The sequence below is a fragment of the Sceloporus occidentalis genome, unplaced genomic scaffold, assembly GCF_023333645.1.
Source record: "Sceloporus occidentalis isolate IW3139 unplaced genomic scaffold, rSceOcc1.0.p SCAF_6, whole genome shotgun sequence".
NCBI classification, from domain to species: Eukaryota; Metazoa; Chordata; class Lepidosauria; order Squamata; family Phrynosomatidae; genus Sceloporus; species Sceloporus occidentalis.
In genome coordinates this window covers 116,927,429-116,948,079 of record NW_028316986.1, presented here as the reverse complement: position 1 = coordinate 116,948,079, position 20,651 = coordinate 116,927,429, and positions in this window count along the sequence as shown.

The window sequence follows — 20,651 nt, the reverse complement described above, 5'->3', positions numbered from 1 at the left end:
TAAGACCAGCAAGTGTATACCTAGAAGCTCCCAGAATCACCCCACCATCCTAAGACTCTCATTTTACAAAAAGCAGGGCAATTTTGGAGTGATTGCTTTTTTGCCTAAAACCCACCCCGAGCCTGCCTAAACCATCTAAAAATGTGGTGGTTTGTTTCCCTTAATGTTGAGGGTCCCAAAGCCCTCCCCCAAACAAAACAATATTAGTATTAGTCAAAAATATTAGTAAAAAATGGCCAAAATAGCAGCTGGAGTGACATTGCATCACTTCAAGCATGGCAAAATGTACTGCTGGAGTCCTCCAGGTGGGCACAGGAGGGCTGGCCACCACCCTCTGCACACTTGCTTATATCTGTTGTAAGGATTAGGTGCTTGCAAACTTTACAGCATAAAGACTCTAACTAGACAACACAAGTGTAATTATCTGGAAGTGCTACACAAAAAATGCTTTTGTCACTGAGTGGGTTTTATTCCAAAAGGTATATATAGGATTACAGTCTTAATCAAAGCTGCAATTATCTGGCATTCCACTGTTGCCTAGACATGATAACTTAAGAAGAATAAGTAAAGATGATTTGTCTCTTATAGTAACTAACCAAAGAGTGGGAAGTTCACAAAGAAGATATCAGTGCTATACCAACTTCTTGCTCTTATTTCCAGTGACTTGGTATTCAGAGGCAGGATGTTTCTGACCATCATGTCTAGCAGTCAATTATAGTCTTATCACCCATTTTTCCCTTTTAAGGTTTTCTGTGTTGGTGGTTAACAACAACATGCATTTGAGGCAAAAAATTTTTTGCATAGGATAATTATGCACTATGTGAAAAAGTGTTTCCTTTTTTCTGTCCTGAACCTTCAGCATCTAAATTCTTTTTTTGTTGTTGTTGTTGGGAGGGGAGAGCCAGCATAGTGTAGTGGTTTAAATGTTTGGCTACAACTCTGGAGACCATGGTTTGAATCCCTGTTTGTTCATAAAAGCCCACTTGGGCATCTTGGGCAAGTCACACTTTCTCAACCTCAGAGGAAAGCAAAGGACCCCCCCCCCCGAAGAAACCTTGCCAACAAAATCACATGATGCAGTTGTCTTAGGGTTGCCTGTACTCAGGACAAGAGGCAACTATTAGAACAGAATATGGAAAAACAGAAAGGTACCCAGTTGGAAAGTCAGGCAAGACTGCATTCTATCATGCTATTTGTTCAACTTGTATGCAGACAATATCACAAAATGCAGGTTTAGACTCGGAGGATGGAAGAGTAAAGATCGGAGGAAGGAATATGAACAATCTGAGATGTGAAAATGACATAGTACTAGCAGCATATAAGAAAGACTTGAAATAATTACTAAGGGAAGTTGAAGAAGAAAGTGATAAGGCAGGCTTACTGTTGAATATTCAGAAAGCAAAAATAATGACCATGGAGGATGTACATAAATTCAATGTAGACAATGAGGAAATTGAAATAGTTCAAGATTTCCCATATCTTGGAACCAATCATTGATCAGAATGGAGATTATAGTTAAGAAATCAGAAGACGACTAGGAAAGGACAGCTAGGAAAGAACTAGACAAGATCCTGAAGTGCAAAGATATACAGCTGAACACTAAAGTTAGGATTGGCCGCCCAAAATGGGCAGTCTGCCGGCGCCTTCATTTGCTGCATGGAGGAGCCTCAGTGGCCAAACCGCGAGGCTCCTACGCGCTGCAAAAAAGAAGCCCCCAAATGGCGCTTCTTTTTGCGGTGTGCTAATGATGCCACAAGGCGCCAAATGGTGCACTCACGACGTCATTAGCACCGCGTGATGTGCAGATGCTAGGCATCCGTGATGTCAAGATGGCGGCGCCCGTGTAGAACAGGCACTGCCATTTTGTACGTCCCCAGGACGTACTAGGGTTAGGGGCGTCTGGAATGGATGCTCTTTCCTAACCCTAGTACATCCTAGTACACCCATCTGTAACGGGCCATTGTCTATGCTATCATATTTCCCTTCACTATGTATGTGTGTGAGAGGTGGATGGTAAAGAAAGCTGGTAGGACAGCCAAAAAGACAAAGAAATGGGTCCTGGAACAAATCAATTGAGATCTCTCCTTAAAGTCAAAGATGATTAAATTGAGGCTGTCATACTTCAGCCATGACATGAGAAGGCACGGCTCACATAGATGATAATGCTGGCAAAAGCAGAAGGCAGTAGGAAGCGAGGGAGACTGAATGCCAAATGGATAGACTTAATCTAGGAGGACATGACTCTGACTCTGCAGGATCTCAGCAAATCTGCTGAGGATGTTTCATTCACTGGGTCACTATGAGTCAAGGTTGACTTGAAGGCAGCTGACAACAACAAAGAGTTCCCATAAGTCAGAAACAACTTGAAGGCACACAACAACAATAATGGGAGATAAAGAAAAACTCTATATTTTCCACCACAAACTGAGTTGACAGATTCATTGAGCTCCCAATAATGATGTTAAGATTCTTTTTCTGATATCTTCTTAGGCCAAAATTATCTTGATGACACATACTGGGGTAACAGGGTTATGCTATGATAAAGACTTTTTCTGTCACAGTTCAAGGAGGTATCCAGCATAGGAGGTATCCCCCAAGCAAAATGGCCACAGATTCACCAGGCATACGTGCCTGGAGAACTCTGTTCCACTGTTGCAGAGATGGCAGCCATTGACCTCCAGAACCTCAATGCAAATATATGTCTACGTGATTTTGCTGGCATTAAATGAAATCTTGGCATCAGAACATATCAGTGCATATGCAAAGTTAGGAATTTTTGGCCATTCCTCTAATATTCAACCAGAATCAGGATCATGTGGAAAGCCAACTATGAATAACTGTTTTCATCTGTTTATGACTGATTCATTCCAGTGCCAATTGTACCCAGTTCTGCTCTCTGGAGTTGGTACCTTTGTTGTTCAGCTTTGAAGCAATGCTATTACACATGCATGCACACCTCCCACCTACAACACCCCCTGAATGCCACATATTTAGGCAAGCAGTACATTATTCGCTTTCTAACCTTTTAAGAGAAGATCCATGATTTAGCATACAAAACGGATTACCTTTCACCTCAATTAATGTTATAATAATGAGTACCAAAGGCAGAAATAATCTTTTGCCACTTATTATAAAGTGTTGCTAGCACAATCCCTTAAATTCATGGCTTAGGTCATCAGCAGCTCTGACACAATGGCAATCACACAGCTGAGGTCTACACCCTCCCAAAGTTTTTAAATAAAATGGGTCAATTTAATTTCCGGCACTATTGGTATTCTGCTTGGAATAGTGAGGTTCAGGAGTTTGAAATGGCTAGGGGTCTCTCAAATCTACTGAAAGTCTCACACAAAGTTTCAGGCTTGACTTACTTTTGAAATGTGAGTTTCCCCCTATTTTGTTGTTGTTGTTTTGTTGTTATTTAGTAGAGACCATTTAGCCTCAAAGCACAAAAGGAACAACACAGGAGAACAAATTAACAACAGCTTGAGTTTTCCGTAAACCCTACTCAGTGTTTTGAAGGACCCATGGTAAATATTTTTCCAATTATTTTTGAGCTTGCCAAGGCAATGCCTGTTGTGTTCACACAAACACCAGGAAGGATTGCACAATCATTATCCTCGTTGACACAGTCTTTGTGTCCTAAGTAATTCTAAGCAAAAAACAAACGAACAACCCCCACCATGGCATCATTTTAATTGTTTGGCTTAATCTGATCCCAAGCCTCTTTTGCATTTTTTATTGCCACTGTTATTTATCTAATGAGTAATTATACTTGAGGGGGAGAAATAATATTGGAAGGCAGAGTGACACAAAGGGACACCTTAAGCACATTGACATATTAAAGCAAGGCTTTTAAAGGAATGCCCTTGGACTTTCTCATAAAAGAGCAATTAGGCTGCCATCTGAGAATCAGACTCCAAAGCAGAGGCCTATTAGCCTCAAGCAGAAGTTCAACAGTCAAGGCTATACTCACTTTGTTAACAGAAGGAGCTGCTCTGCTTATAATATCCTGCTGGGAAGTAAAGAATTATACAGGGAAGAGTGGTTGCTTGTGGGCTAAAGAAACTGCATGATCACACTGTCTCACCAGTTGAACACATTCTGTTGGATTGAGTACAGCACAATACCAGAAGTTTAGGAAAAGCATATCTGGAGATGGAGGAGATTTTTCCTAAGTCTACATTTCACAAGCATTTACCAAATTTGTGCATAGAATCACAGAATCATACAAATGGAAGAGACTAAAGGACTATCTAGTGCAACTCCTGCTGGAATACACAATTAAGGCTCTCCTGAGACTTGATTCTCCAACCTCTGCTTCCAGCAAAGGAGAGGCCCTATGCAGAGTGGCCATTAAGGCTGGCCTTTGGGGCAGAGTCAGGGTGTCACACCCACATGCATGCCCCAGCTCCACCCCCAGGGTGCCATGACACTGTGTGCCACTCCACATGGCATGTGGCATCATGGTGCTCCTCTGGCACTGTATCCACATGATGCAACACCAAAGAAGCACCTTCAAGTTGCGGCACCATAGTATCTCTTTTTGCAGCTCCTTTTTGAGACAGGGAAAGGCCAGATCAGGGCCACAGCATGTAATTGCTGTGGCCCTGATATGGTGCACCTGAAGGCAGCTGCAGGCCGCCCCTTAGGGGCGGTCTACACAGCCCCAAGAGTCTACTTTCTCCCCCAGGCACTCCATTCCACTGTCAAATAGCGCTCATCATCACAGAGTTCTTTTTAATGTTTAGGTGGAATATCTTTTTTGTAATTTGTATCCATTGATTCCTTTCCTAGCCTCTGGAGCAGAAAACAAGCTTGCTCCATGTTATATGTGACATCCCTTCAGATATTTAAAGACAGATATCACATTGTATCTTAAAGCCGTATTAGTCCATAGAGTCAGTACATACAGAGGTCTTGTAGCACCTTTGAGACTAAATGAAAGAAAGAAATTGGCAGCATGAGCTTTCGTAGATGTCAGTCTACTTCCTTAGATGCATTTCAAAGGTGCTACAAGATCTCTCTACGTACATTATATCTCAGTCCAAGCTAAATGTACCCAACTCCCTAAGCCATTGTTTTCTGAATCAACATGAACTGGAATATAGTTATTTTTTTGCCATTTCCACTTTTCTGAATTTTGTGATGGTTCATTCTTGCTTTGTGGAAAAGCATTATATATAATTATATGAGTGGTGTATATAACCTAAATCCAATTGTTTGTAACAGCTAGAATAGACCCACTGAATCAAGGGTAACCTGGTGAATCAATAGCTATATAAATGTGAGTGATTCCAACCCTAGTTGGAACTATGGACAATCCTAACTTTAGTATTCCATAAGTTAGGAGTGTCCTTGCTTTTGTATTTCCCATTTCTATATATGGCTATAAAAGCTGGACAGTGAAGAATGCTGATAGGAAAAAAATCAACTCATTTGATGCTGGAGAAGAGTTATATGAATATGATGGACCACTGAAAGAACAAATAATGGATCAAATCAAGCCTGAACAATCCCTACAAGCCAAGATGACTAAACTGAAGGTGTTGTACTTTGGCCATATCACAAGAAGACTACAAAGGACAAAAATGTTCAATGAGGTGAAAGACAACAGAAAAAGAGGAAAACCTGATTCCAGATGGATGACTACATCAAGGGAAGTCATGGCTTTGAGTCTGCAAGACCTGAGCAAGGCTGGTGATGACAGGGTAACTTGGAGGTCTCTCATTCATGGGGTCACCATACATTGAAGTCAGTTTGATGGCAGTTAACAACAACAAGTTGAAATAATTGGATTAAGGCCTAATGTGGAAACAAATAGCATGAAAAAACACATGTACTAGGAGATATTCTCATGGATGTGTATACAGTTTTTGTCACATACTAATATGGAGGTGGGACAGACTGAAGTGAAGAACTTAAAAATTAAGAATGTAGAAAAGTTAAAACCAACAAATCTGCCAATCCCTGTAAAAAAGAGGTAATACCAGAAAAAGCAAGAGTATGCATTTAGCTTGGTGGCTAGCAAGTTGTTTCTGGATGGTCTTAGCCAGAGATTTGGAAGCTACATTTAAAAAAAATATATTCAGTGACACGTTGAATTCATCCATAACTGAACTGTTGTTTGGCTGATATTCTGGATCCTAATTATTGTCAATTTTGGAATGTCACTGTCTTCATTCTTCATCCAAATAATTCTCCAAGCTTTATCTATCCCAGATATCACCATAATTTTGCTCCCTCTCTGTCTTCTCTGTATTACAAACCAAATGAAAATGCCACGTGAATGATACTCATTGACTGAAAATGTGGCATTTTCCTTAGGGTCGAGCACATATTCAGTTGCTTTCTGTTCCTGTCTCCCTGACTGGCTATAAAACATTTTAGAGGTTACTTTAAGAAGTGGACCTTTTGCTCCCTGGCAAGCCATTGGAATATTAGCCTTCAACTTTTTATCTTACCCAGTCAGCATTATTAACTACATCAATGAGTGCTGCTGTTTTTCTTTGCTGTTGCAGTGAAACCTGAGCTACTAATTGCAGTGAGCTAATTTGGCAGTACTGCATGCACTTCCTTGAAGGCATTAGTTAAGTCTATACTTTCTTTGCACAAAGCATAGTTTGGGGGGAAAAAAGAGAACAGACTGCTAGGGCAGCAAAAGACTGGCTCCTATACTATTATACCAACAACATATATAATTAGTAGGAAACGGGATAGATAGATTCTGAAGTCTGTAAGGAGACCACCTGTCTTCTGTAGCAGCACGGTACTGTCAAAGTAGAAGGCAAAACATATATTTTAAAAAGATGTGCATTTGACGTCTATCTATCTATCTATCTATCTATCTATCTATCTATCTATCTATCTATCTACACAGCTTGTGATATATATATCTCAGACACACACACACACACACACACATTCCAAATATCAAACCTTGATTTTGCCATTTTATATAAGGGACACCATTTTACACTGCCATTATATTTAATGGGATCTGAGCATTTTGGTATCCATGGGGGATCCAAACGCCACTGGATAGTAAGGGCCCGCTTGATCTATCTATTTCTGTATTGCCTCCCAATCCACAAGGCTCCTGAAACAATGAACACATAAAAATCAATGAAAACAATACAAAGACAAACATATTAAAAATAAAAATAAAATGCCATTTAAAAACTCCTGAAAGCAATCTAAAAACAGTCTTAGTATCCAATTTTGAAACAGTTAAAACAGCAGTTTCAAACATTAAGAACTATGTGGAACAGCACCGTTTTGGCTTATTCACGTGGTTTATGCTGCCCTGATAAAAAAGGCAATCCATATAACTCACATTTTACATTAGACACTTCTCATCAGCAGCAGTTCAGTTTCCCCCTCCTGCAGATGGCAAAAAATGTGTTTGATTGTATCCGATATTATCCAATGGCTGTGACATGCATGCAGATGTGTCAGCATGTCCACATGAATGCGCTGACATTGAATAATATGGAGAACGGCAATCTGCAAGTGGTCAAATCTGCAGATTGCCAGCCCACTGATATGAAAGGTCCACCATATTTTTTTGTCTAATTGAATTTCCTCTTACTCTATCTGAAAGACACAATGGCCGGAATCCTATTGTTAGTCATACTTAGAGCAAACTCGCTGTATTGGTGGGATTTTCCTACAGGTAGACTCATTCATTCACAATTGAGTCAATGTGCCTACTCTTCTGGGGACTAATGTAAAAGACTGAGGGTTTCCTGTGTACAGAAGTGGGTGCCTGTCTGATCCTCCCAACCCTGAGAGTTTCTGTCGAGGAAGAGAGTAAATAATTATGTTTTTGTCAGCCTTTTTTGGGAGAAATTGTACAAAGTATATGCTGAAGTTATTTCAAGACTACTTGTTTGTTCCAGGCTCTGCTGTGGAAGAAAAGCTGGAAAATGGGGTACATCAAATGCTTCAGTTTTGTCAAGCTCCTGTTCCATGCACCAGTGAGGGCACATTTCTCATAGGATTGCCAGAGTGGAAATTGGAAAGAGCTCTTGCATCTTTAATGGTTGTGGGGAAGAGATTTCAGTTGGTTTTGTTTGCCACACAACCAGGTAACAAGCAACACCTGCTGAGTTTCCCTTTTCTACATAACAATGAAAGATACAAAAGACCTCTCTAGTTTTCATTCTGGTAATATTTCATAATGGGCCATTCTTGGAATTAGGGCTGAAGAACCACAGTTCCAAAATATGGCTGCCATAATTTCTGTAGCACTATTTTTCTGTTTCAGAGCTGGCCCAAGATGTTATCTGCCTGAGGAAGAGCAGCAAATACTTTCTTTCCCAAAGTCAAGGTGCATATAGGCACTCTAGGTCGGCCATGTTATTATACATGTTATTCATAGATTATACTTGTTATTCATGTAAATCTCACAAGCCTCTTTTTCTCTGCTGGGAGTGAATACACCAACACGATAAATTAAATAACCAAATGTTTGCTACCCTTTTATAAAGGCCAACAATTCTGCTGGTGGTGGCCTAATGTTAGGACTAGCCATGACCACTTTGGATGAGGTCTACAAGGAACAGAAAGAGAATTCCCACCTGGTGGTTGATGTGATCCAGGGATGGGCAACTGTGCAAAGGTTGAGGACCAGTTTTAGTCCATGCTCCTGCACCATTGGGCTATATGAAACTTCAATGAGGAAGAAGAAATGATGCCATGCCACTTCCACTTTAATTTTCAGCCAAAATTGACCAGATTATTGTTTGATTATTGTTAGGGGAGTTTTGGGGTCCTGAAAGGTAGGAAAAGGTAAATCACATTTCCATGCCAACATATTGGGGGAAATTTGGGGGGTTAGGGGGCAGAAAATTTTTAGTTCCTAAATTTCAAAGCTTGCATCTGTATTCCACTTTCCCTAAATACCCCACAGCTTTATAAACCAATAAGAAAAGTTGTGCTTATCTAACTTTCTATCTACATAATTGTTTTGCTGCCAAGAGTTATTGACCGTAAAACTACATTTTAGGATAATTTGGTCTCACAAATTATTTTCTAGTTCTAAATTTTGAAATAATGAAATATTATCTCATTGCACCAGTGCATTCTCCTCTAAGAAGAGGTTATACTTTGTTGAATAACATGATTTAAGTAATGTTGGCACATCTCAAAATGGTCAGAAGAAAAAAAGTCATGGAGTACAAGAAAGAATTGCTCCGTAATGAACCCTTGTAATATATGTGACACACACAAGGTGGCAGAATGAGCATAGGGCTACCTTAAAAATGAATTAAAAAAGAAGGGATACAGCAAAACCTCCCCCTCTCCCACAATTCATACTTGCATTTCTTAAGAGCCAAGTGGTTTCTGAATATGTAGAAAGGTGGATGTGATTGTTTAAGACTTCAGTGTTGCCAATCATTCCATCCTCTCCTAATAATTGGCAATTAAATGTAAATCTTCTGAACTCACTGGCTACTTCTGGAAATTAATAACCCAGCCAGCTATTCAAACCCTCATTTTTATTGAAAACACGATTCTATCAACATATTGATTCTCTAAGTGAGCCTGAACTTTTCTCAACTGAAGGACAGCTGCAAGAACATACCCTTAGATAACATTTCATTTTGCTTTATGGATTTATGGGTAAATTCATCCCTGATGTAAGAGGGTGTAATCCAAACAATGTTAATGGAGTTGTATTCATTTATTCTGACTGTGTGCCTCACATTTTTGATTAACTTTTAATTCATCCATATTGCAACCTTCGTTCAGTGTATCATTTTGGGCAGGGTGTGCCAAGATTAAATTTCTCCCCCAATTAGATCCAAATTCCAGTATAATTATATTACATACAGTCCGTCCTCCTCTTGAGCAGATGTACATCTGTCTAGACATCAAGTCAGGGCAGATGTTTATGAACGTCTATTGAATATCAGTATGCAAAGGGATCTTATACTACCTTTGAGACTAAAAGAAAGGAGCTGGTAGCATGAGTTTTTGTAGACTTGAGCCTACTTCCCAGATGCATGAGGTGGAGTGGAGAACCAGAGACATACTTATATAAACCACTTGTATGTGCAAATGTCAATTCAAATTCAAAACCTTGTTGGTACAGAGATGATGTGACAAGTTCAATTTTAATAATTTTTTTTTTGGGGGGGACAAAAGCAGAGGAAGGCTGTTACATAAAGACAAAGAGAGTAGATAACTGAAGGAATGAGTATTGGAATTTAGTGTGGGAGATGGTTTCCAGTTCCAGTAGTCATGCTATCAGCTTCTTTTGTTAAAACGGAACTTGTCACCAATTTTTTTTTTTATTATTATTATTATTATTATTATTAACCTTTATTTATAAAGGCAAAAAATAGCAGTTGCCATATAAGCCAGGGCATTTGGTAGATCTTAAAACCCATGATAGGTTCAATTTAGGGTTGCCATCAGTTGGAAATAACTTGAAGAGACACATCATCATCAACAACAAACCACTCTGTCTGCTGCCTGTGAATTTTAGAAAACATTGTTTGTGATATAAATTGCATCTAACATTTAAAGCACAACATATTTAACACATTTCACAATAACGGTTCCCAAAATCTTACAGTTTGACACATCTCACAATAAAAATTCTCAGCCCATGTTGTTACCTTTATCAAGAAGTTTTCTATTACACAGTTGTAAATACTGATCATAGAATCAAAGAGTTGGAAGAGACCGCAAGGGCCATCCAGTCCAACCCCCTGCCATGCAGGAAATCCAAATCAAAGCATCCCCGACAGATGGCCATCCAGCCTCTGTTTGAAGACTTCCAGGGAAGGAGACTCCACTACACTCCGAGGGAGTTTGTTCTACTGTCGAACAGCCGTTACTGTCAGGAAGTTCCTCCTAATGTTGAGGTGGAATCTCTTTTCCTGCAGCTTGCATCCATTGTTCCGGGTCCTGTTCTCTTGGAGCAGCAGAAAACAAGCTTGCTCCCTCCTCAATATGACTTCCTTTCAAATATTTAAACAGGGCTATCATATCACCTCTTAACCTTCTCTTCTCCAGGCTAAACATTTCCCGGCTCCCTGAGTCGTTCCTCATAGGGCATGGTTTCCAGACTTTTCACCATTTTAGTCGCCCTCCTTTGGACACTCTCCAGTTTCTCAATGTCCTTTTTAAATTGTCGTGCCCAGAACTGGACACAATATTCTAGGTGAGGCCTGACCAAAGCAGAATAGAGCAGCACTATTACTTTCCTTGATCTAGACGCTATACTTTTATTGATGCAGCCTAAAATTGCATTGGCCTTTTTAGCTGCCGCATCGCACTGTTCACTCATGTTAAACTTGTGGTCCACTTGGATTCCCAGATCTCTTTCACATGTAGTTTCATTCAGCCAGGTGTCCACCATCCTATATATGTGCATTTTAATTTTCTGCCCTAAGTGTAGTACCTTACATTTCTCCGTGTTGAATTTCATTTTGTTAGCTTTGGCCCAGCTTTCTAGTCTATTCAGGTCGTTTTGAATTTTGATCCCGTCCTCTGGAGTATTAGCTATTCCTCCGAATTTGGTGTCATCTGCAAATTTGATAAGTATGCTCCCAATCCTGTCATCCAGGTCATTGATAGCCTTAAATGCTCTGATTATTCATTCAGAATTCATTCAGCTTGAAGACTCCTAGTCCTACTTTGTGCAACCATTCTTTCTTCCTAACTACATTTTTCCTGTGATTAAAAAAAAAAAAATGGAAGAGGAGATGGAAGGATTAGAAATGGAAGATGATGACATCTGGATCCTCTATAAAATTCCATAACAAGGCAGAGTGAGTATAAAACAAAAGCCTTGTCTGGAGGGTAATAAAACAAATTCATAAAGCATCATGATAGGTTTATAAAATCCTGTTAAACTGACCCATTATGTTCTTTAATTTTTCTGCTGTTCTTATTTTATATAGCAGAGGCAGACATTCCTGCTGAATTTGTCATTCGATACTACTTAATATTAAAATGCCATTACTTGGCAGAATTTTCATGTGTCCTTTTTAATTCCTTTGTCTTCTGAGGTAAAGAACCCCATTTTCCTCCCTGTACCAATGCTTAGAGCATTTTAAAAATAATAATATGAATAGTAGGATATAATGGGTCATATGCCTGCTACACATACTGGGTACATCTCATTAAAGTTAAATATTATCATTGCTTTCAGTGGGAGAATGTAGCATTTGTTTATCTCTCATATATGTGAAATCAATGGCATTACTGTGGTTAGTGTCACAGGGTGCAGAGGGTGGTCATGGCAGGGGTAAAAGGGTGGTGATGGCCTGCCCTCCCTCCTTCTGCCTTGCTTGCCTGCCCTTTGGCTGCTCACCCATCACCCGGCCAGACCACCGTTGAGGGGTGGTGAGTTCTGTTCAGGGTCTTGGGTGAACAACCACGCCAGACGCTAAATAGAAGACACCATCTCTGATCAAAGATGGTCAATGCTGAGGCCTCTGGGCAGCCTGTTCATGTCTTGCATGGTTGCTGGGCAAGTGAGAAAGGGAGATGACTCCTTTTCTAGCTCACCCAGCAACTGTGCTAGTCTCACCAGGTGTACCAATCCACTGGGTGTGTGTCCCGTTCTGGGATGTCACCTGGTGCAGTCTGCAGTCCTGGATCTATGCCTGCATTTCAGATTTTTTAAAAAATGATTCAGTTGAAACTGCTGTCACAGCTGGCATTTTGGACTCAACACTTGCTCATCCTTTGCTATTTTAGCACTTGATAACATATTACCTGGAGAGGGATTCAGATCATCGCTTCCAGAAGTAGAAACAGCCTGAGAGAGGATTCTCAGGTGTTAGATGTCAGGGATGATGGGAGTTGTAGCTCTTCACCTCTGGCTCGAACTCACCACCTTGTTGCGCACCGACGCTGACCAGTTTTGGCCAGTGGATAAAGCTTTGCTCTAAAGCAGCAGAGTTACAGAGAATAGGCTGAAGACCCTGACAAACTCTCCAAGCCTTCTCACTCTTGCTTCCACAGAAGTCTTCACACTTCTTCAGGATCCTGCTGGTTCTTGTATCTTCACCCAAGACACCAGACAACTCAGTAGTCTTATATAAAAGATCTACTTTATTCTACTATATACAGCTCCACAACTCCAACACAACAATACTCCTCACTACTCCAATACTATCCAGCTACTACCCACAAAACACACTGGGATTCATAGTCATTATTATAGTCCTTGGATCATACCACCCACTCTTGTCAGTATCCACCCAGTGGGCGTGTACATCCACTCTCATTGGTTCTCTTGTTTCTATCCAGAATTAGTGATTTCATCATCTCAGCCTTGACCACTTAACAATTCTCAGGTGTTTTCAATTATCCACTTTGCTTTTCTTGTCCTTGGCATTCAGGACTTGTTAATTCCATTACCTTCTACACCTGTGTGGTTTCTGATTTGCTTCTGCTGAGTCACCCTGACTCTCACATACATGTTTTATTTCAATCACTGTATGTCCCATGTTGCTTTTTCCTTAACATTAGATCCTTTTACTCTGGCAATGCATGGCACACTCATAGCCACAGGACTCACCATTGGTGTATACAACAAACATGTGAAGAGACTCTATGGGTATACTGATACAGAAAAGGGGAATTCCTTCACATGCCAGTTGCACACATGGATGGTGCTGGGGGTGCTATGGTCATTGCTGGCAGGGTATGGGACTAGCCCACGCAGCTTTACAACTCTTTTACATTTTTTTTCAGCGTGAGGAGAGTGATAAACAAAATACCCTTGTTGATAGTCCTTGATCAACAGTGTTGTTTGATACTATTAATCATCATATATTTCTGAAATCACTAGCTAAATCTGCAATGCTGAAACAATGCAGTTTGATACCACTTTAACTGCTATGGCCCCATCCTATGGAATTCTGGGATTTGTGGTTTGTTAGATCCTACTTGGTTGACCATTTCTAGAGGCTTATTTTCAGGGATGTCATTTTCCTTTGTGTTTAGTCCCTTCTTTGATAAAGAATGGGAAAAAGAGATTATCATGATTACTGACGATCATGATGGTCCATGACAATGCAACAACTTCTTTTTGTGGGAGGCTACCTTGTTTTGTATGGGAATGGCTCACCCAGTGTGTGGCCCTTATCCTAGGATAAGTCATTATAAAGAAAAAAAGTGCTTCCTATAACATCCAAGAAGGGATCTTGAGACAGGCATGATGGTAATATATGTGAGTTATTATAGTACATTTTGCTTAGGCCATATGAATAGCAAATGGACTCCAACTTAAATCCTAGAGGGGCTTTTCAAAGCTGGAAGCAACAATAAAACTTTTATCCATTTACTGAGCCAGCCTTTGAAGGGCAACAGAACTCTCATTAAGACAGTGAAAAGTCCTTTGATCACGTTGAGTAGTCGTTCCTTTCGTTTGCTCTTTCACTGATGGGATTTGGATAAAAATGGCTTAACTAGATATGATAAATGTACTGGGGTTCAATGGCCAAGATCTTTACTCATCACTTTTGAATTCAAAGCCTTTTCCCATCTGAAATGTGAGATTAGTCAGGCCTGACCCTACTCTAACTACAGAAGATGTGGTCCATGGAATGCACTCCTGAAAATATTAACGGGGAGAGAGAGAGAGAGAGAGAGAGAGAGAGAGAGACTGAGGGACATGGACATGTGTGCGCACACACAGAGTAGGAGATAGGAAGAGAAAGTCAGAGATATGTTGCAGTGATAATGTCTCTACATGCCACCTGTTATAGAGGTTGCCTTGTAAACACATTTGTCTCCTGTGCTAATGAGCAGATCATGAAATTCAAATGGGATTAGTGGATTATAAAACCCCCTCCTGTCATTAGGAAGTAGATGGCAGACATTCCCCCCCTCCCATTTTCTTTTTACAGTTCATTCTATGTATAACCACAGACCCACTTAATGATAGCTTATCAAATAAAGGTAAGCATTCTTAAAATAGATCTGCAACTCTCTGAAGATACTTTACTTCCTTTGCCTGATTTGGAGAATACAAACTGTGTTTGAGTTTAGGTTTTTCACACAGATCTACTAGAATGTCTAAATTTGTTTGGGATGTATGTATGTGGCTGGACAGATCACCAAATCTCAGTAACACATATCTCCATGTGTATATCTTTCAGCCTCTAGGCTTCTGTAGCCATGGTGTGGAGTATTAACAAAGCTCTGTGGATGGCAAACTAGTGTGCTCCAGACACAGTTTTGAGATGTTTAAGATTCTTTGATGTTAATGGAACTGAACCAAGTGAGGGATAACTCTCCAGATTGTGCTGTTGGCTATAGCTGCCCCAACACATTTGCCCATCTTATGTTGGAAACCTTTTCCTGTTTCCTTTATCTTTTATGGACTGTAAATTTGTGGAAAGATCCCTGAAACAGATCCCTGATACTGAGAAAATGTGATAAGTATGCAACGTCGGCAATTGTAAAAGAATTCTGAAGATTTTTTTAAAATGAGCAGATTCATTTCATTTCTAATTTCCTCATCAACTGGAACAAAGATGGTTCAATTCTCCTCATCCTTGCCTCCCCCAACACTAATGTATAAGAAACATGGGGCTTGAATTGTACAATCTGCTGTATTAATGTGAAACTCCCTCCTCCCCACCTCTAGCTGGAGAACAGACATTTTCTTCTTACAGTACACCAGAATGCCATAGAAACATAGAGATGAAAGACAGCTCAAGGGTCAGCAGTCCAACTCCCCACATGCAGGAAAACACAATCAGAGCACTCCCAACACATGGCCATCCAGGCTCTGTGTAAAAACATCCAAAGCAAGAGACTCCACCACATTTAGAACTTTATCGCACCTGTTTTTGTCTCTGTTACGGGTACGGAAGGTGGACGCTCATGTGCGCCCGTGCGACATGTCAAAAAATGGATTTTACTGCATGCCAAAGCGTCCTCTAAAAGGCCCTGTTCCATCCCCCGGCACCAAGCTGTCCTGCTTCAGTGCTGATGGGCGCCATTTTGCTTGTTCGGAAGACTTCCGACCAGAACATTTCACACGCCTCAGCACTGAAGCAGGACAGCTTGGTGCCGGGGGATGGAATGAGGCCTTTTGGAGGACGCTTTGGCGTGTGGTAAAATCCGTTTTGACAGGTCACGTACGCACATGAGCGTCCACTTTCCGTACCCGTAACGGAGACAAAAACGGGTGCGATAAAGTTCTTAAAGGAAGTGTATTCCACTGTTGAACAGCTCTTCCTGTCACTCATTGGTGTACTCTCAGGGTTGAAGTATCAGGACCTTTCCATTACCAGGGACAATGGTATTATCTGTCTTTTTCTCAGACTTCCAAGTTCCACCAGCTTTGCTGCAATCCTCACATTAGCTGGCGGGTGGGGTTCGTGGGCAATTTTCCAGGCAATTCTATATTTTGTGATCAGCAATCCTTCTTTCTAAGCATTTGGTAATAGTTTGGTTTTGAATGGATAATTACTACCTAATACATTTTTAAAAGACCCTCTACAGGTAGATGCAGTTTTGAACTCTTCTTCTTTGCATACCTTATTCTATGCATGGGGACTGTAATGGGGAGCATCAGCATTACAAAATGTATCAGTATAGCAGGGGTTCCTGTGTCTGAAAATGGATCACTGAAGAAATGAATGCAATGAAAAGAGAGAGAAGAAATGTAAGGAAGAACTTCTTCTGTGGCTAAAACTGAATTGCTCCCTGCATTTCACTACCATCACAAGAATTCAAACAAATCCCAAGCCACACATACATCACCTATTGGCTGTGGTCATCATTTGCCATCAAGGTGGTTTCAACTTATACAGACTCTATGAATGAGAGCCCCAGTTATCAAAAGCTCTATTGAGTGGTCAATTCACACTACAGTGGGCCTTCGATATCTGGACCCCCCCCCCCACGGATATCAAGATCTACGGATGCTCAAGTCTCATTGTCCTCAATGGTAGCATGACTGTGCCACCATTGGGAACAATAGGACGTCACCTGATGCATCCTCCCTTGTTGCTTTCACCTGAGTCAGCTGAGTCAGCAAGGGACCTACTCCTCTGCCACTGCTTCTTCCCACTCCTCTTTCCTCCTCTGTGGCTTCCTCCCACCAAGTGGGGATCCCACACCGGTGCAGGGGGGCAAGACTTTAGGGCCAGGGGAAGCACCACATGGGCCGGGAAAGTGTGGGTGGGGAAATGACCGTGTGGGAGGGGAAGCACCACATAGATCATGCAATCGGCTGCTTACTGCCCACCCAGAGACCCCCCTGAGGCCCAGAGCAGCACCTGTGTGGCCCCAAGGTGCTCCTACTGTCTTCAACCTTTTCCTTCCTCCTTTGCCCTCTTCTTCCCACTCCCTTCTCCTCCTCCTCCATGGATTCTTCCTTCTGCCTCCTCCTCTGCCACCTTGGGCTTGCTATCTAAGGATGCTTAAATCCATGGATGGCAAGTCTGTGGATTCGGAGGGCCCACTGTACATAGTTATAGTGCTCTTATTTGACTTTACTTGTGATGCCTTCTTCCTATGGACTCCTGGGGTTTGTAGTTTCTTCATAGGCAGTAAAGCAGCTTTTTACCTGAAGATTTTAAATGTTCCCCACCCTCCAAACTCCCAATTCCAGGATACCATAGGATGGAACCATGGCAGTTAAAGTGGAATCATAGCTCTATAATTCTGTAGCGTGAATGGGACCCTGGTCTTGCAAATTCAGGGTCATGGCTTTCTTGACTGAGTCAATCCATCTATAATGTGTCATTCCTCTTTTCCCAATACAACCCGCTTTACATTATCATGTTTTCTGATGAGTTTTGTCATCTCTTGAAGTGTCCAGAGCACAAGAACCTCAGTTTAGCCATGGCTTCTAGTGAGATTTCAGGCATCGTTGCATTTGAAAAATCAATTGTTGAAGAAAGTTGCATACTTTACATACAGGCTGCATATTTCACAACTGTTGTACGTTCGCTCCTAGAAACCCTAAAACTTGATCCATTTCTGTTTAAATGGCTAATAGCAGCAGCAGCATTACTCATTTTAAGGATGTATCCACAATGCAGAAAGAAAGCAGTTTGACACCACTTTAACTGCCATGACTCTATCCTACAGAATCCTGGGATCTGTAGTTTGGTGAGGCATCATAGCTCTCTGGCAGACCATACCTCACCACATTACAATTCTTAGAATTTAACAGGATGGAGTCATGACAGTTAAAATGGTGCCAAACTGCTTTATTTTTACATTGTGGCAGGTCTCTGAGGTCCTGTCTGCACTGGCTGGAACAGCTTGGAGTATGCTAATCCTGGAGCTGCCCTGACCTCCTGTTGTAAAGGCCCTCCATTCCAATGCTGGGCTGTTGATTGCACATGTGTTCCATGGAGCCCCCTGGCACATCCCCTGCCACTTTGGGTCACTTCATTCTTAGGTCAGAATGGGAGGTTTAGCCTTGATCACATGGCTGGGCATCTTGTTCTGACTTCAGACCGAACAACTGGCAGCAGCAATGGATATGCCAGGTGGCTCAGTGGGACATGTTTTAAATAGCCTCCTGGCATTATAACAGAGAGCTCAAAATCTTCTGGTAAGATCTGGAGCAACCAGTACATTTTTAAAAATGGATTTTAAGAGGGGCATAGCTATGTGTCATCTGGTATCCCCATTAAGAAGATCAGAAAAAGCCATTCTATTTGGCCAGTGCAGGCAGGGCTCTAATCTTTGTAAGAATTCAGTGGAAATGTAAGAAACAGTTACATAAAAAGATGTGAATGTTGCAAGTGTAACTGAATAACCACAAGAAGCTCAAAGGCCTAGATGAGGAGCATGAAGTGAATTTTACATTTTCTCTAAGATTGTTCTTGAACTCACTTACATTATCAATTATCATGGCAGGAAGTTTATTTTTAGATTATGGAGTATATTCCTCGGTGTTTCCTCCTATTTTCTTACTACAAATACTTGGAGAATGGAGGCACAGCATTATACCAAAAAAGGTTACTTTTTTCAACTACAGCTCTCAGTGGCCAAGCTAGCTGGGTGATTCTTGGTGTTATAAATCCCAGAAGTAACTTCTTCAAGCTCTGTTCATTATGTGTGGTTTGATTTTAAAAAATAATAATCTCAAAACACTAGTTTCTTGTGCTGGTGGGGTATTCCTCACGACTTCTTCAAAAGAGAAAAATCAGTAAGCACTTCATCAATCTTCCCATTTTATTTTGCTTCAGAATGAGGAAAGGATAATCCTGGAAGACACTTTTCAAGCCAAAAGGCAATGGCAGTTCTAATTGCTCATGTGAAACTGTGCCCGTTCATTGACAATACTGCATTAATCTTTATCTCCAAACACATGTTTTCGTGAAATGCAGGTGAATTCAGTCAGGTAGATACTCCCAAAGCTATCTTCTAATCTAAAGATTTAGGACTTGAAACAAAACTAGAATAATTTAACATTGCTCTGACGCCTTCAGCATTTGTCATACCCATCCATGCTCTTTCCTCTCTTTGGAATGTGTGGGATGGGAAGGAGGACAAGAATGGTGACATGTCTGGCCACAGAGAAGGGATCTAGGTGCTTTGGATCCCATTTAAGGAGAAAGGTGGGATATAAGTGCAGTAAACAAACAAATAAATAAATGGTTGCAAAACAAAGGCGGCAACATACTTCAGTCAGATGAATAAATTTCTGTGGTGCTGCCCAACCGTAATTGTGACACATGAGTTACTTTGACTATGTTGACATCTCTATGTAAAAGTAATGGTTGATGAACTGGGCAATAGATAATTATTATTAATGTTTATTTATATATTACCATAAATTTACATGGCACTTTACTGGCATCAGCCAATGGTATACAATCTAAAAGTCATAAAATATAAATTATAAAAAATTAAGCAAGTTATGCAGTTAAAATACAAACTGTAAACATAACTAAGACATATAATCAAATATAAAATTATAAAACAATATTAAAATACAGTTTGAAATTCTTTAGAGAACAAGATAGTCTTTAATTTGGATTTAAAACTAGTAAGAGAAGAGACAGTCCGCAGATGTTCAGGGAGCCAGTTCCAGGAGTACGGTGCAGAAAGTGAAAAAGAACCAAACTGAACCAAGGAAGAAGCAACCCTAGGCTAGTTAAGAAGCCCTGAATTCCTGGACTGCAAATCTTGAACAGGATGGTGAGATGAAATAAGGATTGACATATAATGGGGAGCTAGGCTGTATAAAGCTTTAAACGTTAAGAGAAGAAGTATGTACCGAATCCTAAAAGGAATGGGTAGCCAGAGAAGAAATGCCAAAAATGGGGCGACATGATCAAAGTGACGAGCTAAAAAGATAATCTTAGCAGCAGAATGTTGCTAAAGTGGAACAATGGGAGCCCCATCAAAAAGAAGATTGCAGTCGTCAAGGTGGGAAATAACTAGGGTATGAACTAAGGTTTTAGTAGAAGAAGCTGATAGAAAAGGTCTAATTTTAGCAATATTATAAAGAAATAATTGGCATGATGCAAAATATGCGTTTTGTATAGAATTTATGTGAAGGGAAGGGGAAGATAGAGGGAATGTGATTGTCAAGAGACTAGTCCTGGAAGAAAAAAGGTATTTTCTTGTCAAGGAAATGCAACATGGGACATGCAGTTATAGAAATAAAATATGTATGTGAGAGTCAGAATGACTAAGCATGA